Below are 7500 nucleotides of genomic sequence, written 5' to 3'. Positions count from 1 at the left end.
TGTCGTACCGTAACCTAACCTATGTCGTACCGTAACCTAACCTATGTCGTACCGTAACCTAACCTATGTCGTACCGTAACCTAACCTATGTCGTACCGTAACCTAACCTATGTCGTACCGTAACCTAACCTATGTCGTACCGTAACCTAACCTATGTCGTACCTTAACCTAACCTATGTCGTACCTTAACCTAACCTATGTCGTACCTTAACCTAACCTATGTCGTACCTTAACCTAACCTATGTCGTACCTTAACCTAACCTATGTCGTACCTTAACCTAACCTATGTCGTACCTTAACCTAACCTATGTCGTACCTTAACCTAACCTATGTCGTACCTTAACCTAACCTATGTCGTACCTTAACCTAACCTATGTCGTACCTTAACCTAACCTATGTCGTACCTTAACCTAACCTATGTCGTACCTTAACCTAACCTATGTCGTACCTTAACCTAACCTATGTCGTACCTTAACCTAACCTATGTCGTACCTTAACCTAACCTATGTCGTACCTTAACCTAACCTATGTCGTACCTTAACCTAACCTATGTCGTACCTTAACCTAACCTATGTCGTACCTTAACCTAACCTATGTCGTACCTTAACCTAACCTATGTCGTACCTTAACCTAACCTATGTCGTACCTTAACCTAACCTATGTCGTACCTTAACCTAACCTATGTCGTACCTTAACCTAACCTATGTCGTACCTTAACCTAACCTATGTCGTACCTTAACCTAACCTATGTCGTACCTTAACCTAACCTATGTCGTACCTTAACCTAACCTATGTCGTACCTTAACCTAACCTATGTCGTACCTTAACCTAACCTATGTCGTACCTTAACCTAACCTATGTCGTACCTTAACCTAACCTATGTCGTACCTTAACCTAACCTGTATTGCGCCTTAACCTAACCTGTATTGCGCCTTAACCTAACCTGTATTGCGCCTTAACGTAACCTGTATTGCGCCTTAACGTAACCTGTATTGCGCCTTAACGTAACCTGTATTGCGCCTTAACGTAACCTGTATTGCGCCTTAACGTAACCTGTATTGCGCCTTAACGTAACCTGTATTGCGCCTTAACGTAACCTGTATTGCGCCTTAACGTAACCTGTATTGCGCCTTAACGTAACCTGTATTGCGCCTTAACGTAACCTGTATTGCGCCTTAACGTAACCTGTATTGCGCCTTAACGTAACCTGTATTGCGCCTTAACGTAACCTGTATTGCGCCTTAACGTAACCTGTATTGCGCCTTAACGTAACCTGTATTGCGCCTTAACGTAACCTGTATTGCGCCTTAACGTAACCTGTATTGCGCCTTAACGTAACCTGCATTGCGCCTTAACGTAACCTGCATTGCGCCTTAACGTAACCTGCATTGCGCCTTAACGTAACCTGTATTGCGCCTTAACGTAACCTGTATTGCGCCTTAACGTAACCTGTATTGCGCCTTAACGTAACCTGTATTGCGCCTTAACGTAACCGATATTGCGCCTTAACGTAACCTATATTGCGCCGTAACGTAACCTATATTGCGCCGTAACGTAACCCACATTGCCCCTTAACGTAACCCACATTGCCCCTTAACGTAACCCACATTGCCCCTTAACGTAACCCAACACACGTTGGGCCTTAACCCAACACACGTTGGGCCTTAACCCAACACACGTTGGGCCTTAACCCAACACACGTTGGGCCTTAACCCAACACACGTTGGGCCTTAACCCAACACACGTTGGGCCTTAACCCAACACACGTTGGGCCTTAACCCAACACACGTTGGGCCTTAACCCAACACACGTTGGGCCTTAACCCAACACACGTTGGGCCTTAACCCAACACACGTTGGGCCTTAACCCAACACACGTTGGGCCTTAACCCAACACACGTTGGGCCTTAACCCAACACACGTTGGGCCTTAACCCAACACACGTTGGGCCTTAACCTGCTCTGTAATTGTCATACGACGCGTTAAATTAGTGTAGTGTTGCCTAACTGCAACCCCCGCAATATAGTTTGCTACTCGCACTGCCCGGTCCCCAGTGTATCGCTTCATGTTAAACACCTTGCAGCTATACACTGTAATGTGGATGGCAGCAGGACGTACATGCTCAATGCCCTTTGCAGTTGTTCATTGGCATTTGCAGTTGTTCATTGGCATTCGCATGTGCGAAGCACTTAGCCTACGCTGTGGTACGGCCTGTGTCAACTGTCCGCTGATGTTGTACGTCCAAATCACACACTGTACTGCACATTGGTCCTCATGTACTGAATGATACATCGTGGTACATGTGACCGTACAACGACTGCGCCAACAACGGCGAACCATGCGGTCCAAATGTTGTGCACTCAGCTACGTGTCGTCTCCCTATAAGAGCTGGATTGCAGTGTGGTATGCCCTGGATGGCGATCAGCATGAGCCGTCTGTTGATGTAGTGGCGCGTGTTGTCAGACGTAGTCGTCTCTTCTCACACACCGTGATAGCATGGTGCACTGCGTTCCACATCTGCGACATGCGACAGAGGCCGGTTGACAGTCGTTCGCGCAATGGACATCGCATACGTACGGGGGCCACCTTCCACGTGTTCGCGAAGCGTGCACATGTTGTTGCGTGTATGTGGGCAGACATAGTGTGTCGTGACACCTGACACAGGCATGCAACAATCGTTGAATTTGCAAATGGCGATGGACGCCTACGTTTGCTGGTGACGTTATGCAAATGAACAACTGGTAAACCGTTGTGGTGCGGTTGTTCTCGCTAGAGGTGAATCAGTGATGGCGACGATCGGTTGAGCTACCAACCGGTTGTTCCAGCGATACCCACCATGCCCACGAACGTGAATGGCATCTGGGTGTGAAGCGATACGCGGCGGTGGCTGGGTGGGACCGTCCCCGGCCGGTGAGGGGGGGCCTCCCGGCGTGCTGGCCGCGCGGTGCGTGGGCGCACGCGCTACAGCCGGCTGGTGGGGGCGGCCAGTGGCAGGCGCGCCGGCCGACGGAGGCGGCAGGCGGCGCAGCTGCGCGCCGGCGCACCCTGCACGCGGCGCCGTGCGGCCAAAGTAGGTCCTCGCGGGCCCGGTGCGAAGCGCGGTGGACATCTGCAGTGTGCTGGTCCGATTGAGGACTGTGTGCGCTGAGGATGCGCCGCCGCCCGGCGCTCGGCGCCGCGACGCCGTCTGCTGCTCGGTCGCCTCTGCGGTTCTCGCAGGTGGTTTGTATCGCAGCTGTGCGGACGTGTTGGCGCGTGCGCTGTGCTGGGAGAGTTCGCTTCGGCACCCAAGTGGGGCTTTTGTCCTTCTGTGGCGCTGGCGTTGGAGCTGCCGGTCACCGTAGGTGGCGCGTGTTGTCTCCCGCCGGCAATGCCACGACAGCACGCTCCCGGGCCTCTGTCGGCAGCGGCAAGCTCAGTTGGGAGCACGGGTGGTCGCACCTAAAGCGTCTACTCGCCAAACTCCGGGCGATTGCGCCTCTCTCGAACCCGACCAAGTACTTAGGACGGCGCTGCGCGCCGCCGGGACCTGAGAGGGTTTCGAGGTGTATTGTGCAGGGGAGCTCAGCCTCCTCCTGTTTGCAGAATAATTGAGCGGACGCTTGCGTGTTCGCGCGGGCCCCCGGGACACACTCCCGGGCGGCCGGCTGCTCAGCTCTAGTTGACGCAGCTCCCTGGTTGATCCTGCCAGTAGTCATATGCTTGTCTCAAAGATTAAGCCATGCATGTCTCAGTACAAGCCGCATTAAGGTGAAACCGCGAATGGCTCATTAAATCAGTTATGGTTCCTTAGATCGTACCCACGTTACTTGGATAACTGTGGTAATTCTAGAGCTAATACATGCAAACAGAGTCCCGACCAGAGATGGAAGGGACGCTTTTATTAGATCAAAACCAATCGGTCGGCTCGTCCGGTCCGTTTGCCTTGGTGACTCTGAATAACTTTGGGCTGATCGCACGGTCCTCGTACCGGCGACGCATCTTTCAAATGTCTGCCTTATCAACTGTCGATGGTAGGTTCTGCGCCTACCATGGTTGTAACGGGTAACGGGGAATCAGGGTTCGATTCCGGAGAGGGAGCCTGAGAAACGGCTACCACATCCAAGGAAGGCAGCAGGCGCGCAAATTACCCACTCCCGGCACGGGGAGGTAGTGACGAAAAATAACGATACGGGACTCATCCGAGGCCCCGTAATCGGAATGAGTACACTTTAAATCCTTTAACGAGTATCTATTGGAGGGCAAGTCTGGTGCCAGCAGCCGCGGTAATTCCAGCTCCAATAGCGTATATTAAAGTTGTTGCGGTTAAAAAGCTCGTAGTTGGATTTGTGTCCCACGCTGTTGGTTCACCGCCCGTCGGTGTTTAACTGGCATGTATCGTGGGACGTCCTGCCGGTGGGGCGAGCCGAAGGCGTGCGACGCGCCTCGTGCGTGCTCGTGCGTCCCGAGGCGGACCCCGTTGCAATCCTACCAGGGTGCTCTTGAGTGAGTGTCTCGGTGGGCCGGCACGTTTACTTTGAACAAATTAGAGTGCTTAAAGCAGGCAAGCCCGCCTGAATACTGTGTGCATGGAATAATGGAATAGGACCTCGGTTCTATTTTGTTGGTTTTCGGAACCCGAGGTAATGATTAATAGGGACAGGCGGGGGCATTCGTATTGCGACGTTAGAGGTGAAATTCTTGGATCGTCGCAAGACGAACAGAAGCGAAAGCATTTGCCAAGTATGTTTTCATTAATCAAGAACGAAAGTTAGAGGTTCGAAGGCGATCAGATACCGCCCTAGTTCTAACCATAAACGATGCCAGCCAGCGATCCGCCGCAGTTCCTCCGATGACTCGGCGGGCAGCCTCCGGGAAACCAAAGCTTTTGGGTTCCGGGGGAAGTATGGTTGCAAAGCTGAAACTTAAAGGAATTGACGGAAGGGCACCACCAGGAGTGGAGCCTGCGGCTTAATTTGACTCAACACGGGAAACCTCACCAGGCCCGGACACCGGAAGGATTGACAGATTGATAGCTCTTTCTTGATTCGGTGGGTGGTGGTGCATGGCCGTTCTTAGTTGGTGGAGCGATTTGTCTGGTTAATTCCGATAACGAACGAGACTCTAGCCTGCTAACTAGTCGCGTGACATCCTTCGTGCTGTCAGCGATTACTTTTCTTCTTAGAGGGACAGGCGGCTTCTAGCCGCACGAGATTGAGCAATAACAGGTCTGTGATGCCCTTAGATGTTCTGGGCCGCACGCGCGCTACACTGAAGGAATCAGCGTGTCTTCCTAGGCCGAAAGGTCGGGGTAACCCGCTGAACCTCCTTCGTGCTAGGGATTGGGGCTTGCAATTGTTCCCCATGAACGAGGAATTCCCAGTAAGCGCGAGTCATAAGCTCGCGTTGATTACGTCCCTGCCCTTTGTACACACCGCCCGTCGCTACTACCGATTGAATGATTTAGTGAGGTCTTCGGACTGGTACGCGGCATTGACTCTGTCGTTGCCGATGCTACCGGAAAGATGACCAAACTTGATCATTTAGAGGAAGTAAAAGTCGTAACAAGGTTTCCGTAGGCGAACCTGCGGAAGGATCATTACCGACTAGACTGCATGTCGTTCGATGTGCGTGTCGTGTCGCGCAACACGCTACCTGTACGGCTCGCAGTAGCCGTGCGCCGCGTGCGGAACCACGCGTGCTTCTCAAAACTAACGCCAATGTTGTGTGGTACGAGCGCTGAAGCGCTGGAGCGGCTGGCCTGCGGCACCTGGCGCCTGGCGCCGGTTTTGAATGACTTTCGCCCGACTGCCTGTCCGCTCCGGTGTGGAGCCGTACGACGCCCATCGGCCGTGAGGCCGTTGGACACAGAACGCTTGAACAGGGGCCGCCACACGCCTACGTCCCGCCTATGCAACTGTCTTGAAAGAGACAGTGGAAACTAAGAAAAGATCACCCAGGACGGTGGATCACTCGGCTCGTGGGTCGATGAAGAACGCAGCAAATTGCGCGTCGACATGTGAACTGCAGGACACATGAACATCGACGTTTCGAACGCACATTGCGGTCCATGGATTCCGTTCCCGGGCCACGTCTGGCTGAGGGTCGGCTACGTATACTGAAGCGCGCGGCGTTTGCCCCGCTTCGCAGACCTGGGAGCGTCGCGGCCGCCTGTGGGGCCGGCCGCGCCTCCTGAAACGTGCGATGCGCGCCCGTCGCCTGGCGGTTCGCATACCGGTACTTACTCGGTAGCGTGCACAGCCGGCTGGCGGTGTGGCGTGCGACACCTCGTACAACGACCTCAGAGCAGGCGAGACTACCCGCTGAATTTAAGCATATTACTAAGCGGAGGAAAAGAAACTAACAAGGATTCCCCCAGTAGCGGCGAGCGAACAGGGAAGAGTCCAGCACCGAACCCCGCAGGCTGCCGCCTGTCGTGGCATGTGGTGTTTGGGAGGGTCCACTACCCCGACGCCTCGCGCCGAGCCCAAGTCCAACTTGAATGAGGCCACGGCCCGTAGAGGGTGCCAGGCCCGTAGCGGCCGGTGCGAGCGTCGGCGGGACCTCTCCTTCGAGTCGGGTTGCTTGAGAGTGCAGCTCCAAGTGGGTGGTAAACTCCATCTGAGACTAAATATGACCACGAGACCGATAGCGAACAAGTACCGTGAGGGAAAGTTGAAAAGAACTTTGAAGAGAGAGTTCAAAAGTACGTGAAACCGTTCTGGGGTAAACGTGAGAAGTCCGAAAGGTCGAACGGGTGAGATTCACGCCCATCCGGCCACAGGCCTCCGCCCTCGGCAGATGGGGCCGGCCGCCCGCGCGGAGCAATCCGCGGCGGGGTCGTGTCCGGTTGCCTTTCCACTCGCCGCGGGGTGGGGCCGTTCCGGTGTGCGGTGGGCCGCACTTCTCCCCTAGTAGGACGTCGCGACCCGCTGGGTGCCGGCCTACGGCCCGGGTGCGCAGCCTGTCCTTCCGCGGGCCTCGGTTCGCGTCTGTTGGGCAGAGCCCCGGTGTCCTGGCTGGCTGCCCGGCGGTATATCTGGAGGAGTCGATTCGCCCCTTTGGGCGCTCGGGCTCCCGGCAAGCGCGCGCGGTTCTTCCCGGATGACGGACCTACCTGGCCCGGCCCCGGACCCGCGCCGCTGTTGGCTCGGGATGCTCTCGGGCGGAATAATCGCTCCCGTCAGCGGCGCTTCAGCTTTGGACAATTTCACGACCCGTCTTGAAACACGGACCAAGGAGTCTAACATGTGCGCGAGTCATTGGGCTGTACGAAACCTAAAGGCGTAATGAAAGTGAAGGTCTCGCCTTGCGCGGGCCGAGGGAGGATGGGGCTTCCCCGCCCTTCACGGGGCGGCGGCCTCCGCACTCCCGGGGCGTCTCGTCCTCATTGCGAGGTGAGGCGCACCTAGAGCGTACACGTTGGGACCCGAAAGATGGTGAACTATGCCTGGCCAGGACGAAGTCAGGGGAAACCCTGATGGAGGTCCGTAGCGATTCTGACGTGCAAATCGATCGTCGG

General features: G+C 55.0%; 3 non-coding genes across 3 annotated transcripts in view; all 3 read left to right on the top strand.

Annotated features, from left to right (window-relative positions):
• Positions 1–3670: 3670 nt before the first annotated feature.
• On the top strand, positions 3671–5580 carry LOC124560183. The gene has a single exon (XR_006969082.1). It is a non-coding gene; the product is annotated as a small subunit ribosomal RNA (ribosomal RNA).
• Positions 5581–5931: 351 nt separating this feature from the next.
• Positions 5932–6086, top strand: LOC124560187. Its single transcript, XR_006969085.1, has one exon. It is a non-coding gene; the product is annotated as a 5.8S ribosomal RNA (ribosomal RNA).
• A 188-nt stretch (positions 6087–6274) lies between these two features.
• LOC124560184 overlaps positions 6275–7500 on the top strand; it is a 4222-nt gene continuing 2996 nt past the window's right edge. Inside the window, exon 1 of the ribosomal RNA XR_006969083.1 lies at positions 6275–7500. This exon is cut by the window's right edge and continues 2996 nt beyond it. This is a non-coding gene — a ribosomal RNA (large subunit ribosomal RNA).

Source organism: Schistocerca americana, unplaced genomic scaffold, assembly GCF_021461395.2.
Source record: "Schistocerca americana isolate TAMUIC-IGC-003095 unplaced genomic scaffold, iqSchAmer2.1 HiC_scaffold_1072, whole genome shotgun sequence".
NCBI lineage: Eukaryota > Metazoa > Arthropoda > Insecta > Orthoptera > Acrididae > Schistocerca > Schistocerca americana.
Note: the sequence above shows the minus strand (reverse complement) of the source record. Positions and strands in the feature narration are given on the sequence as shown.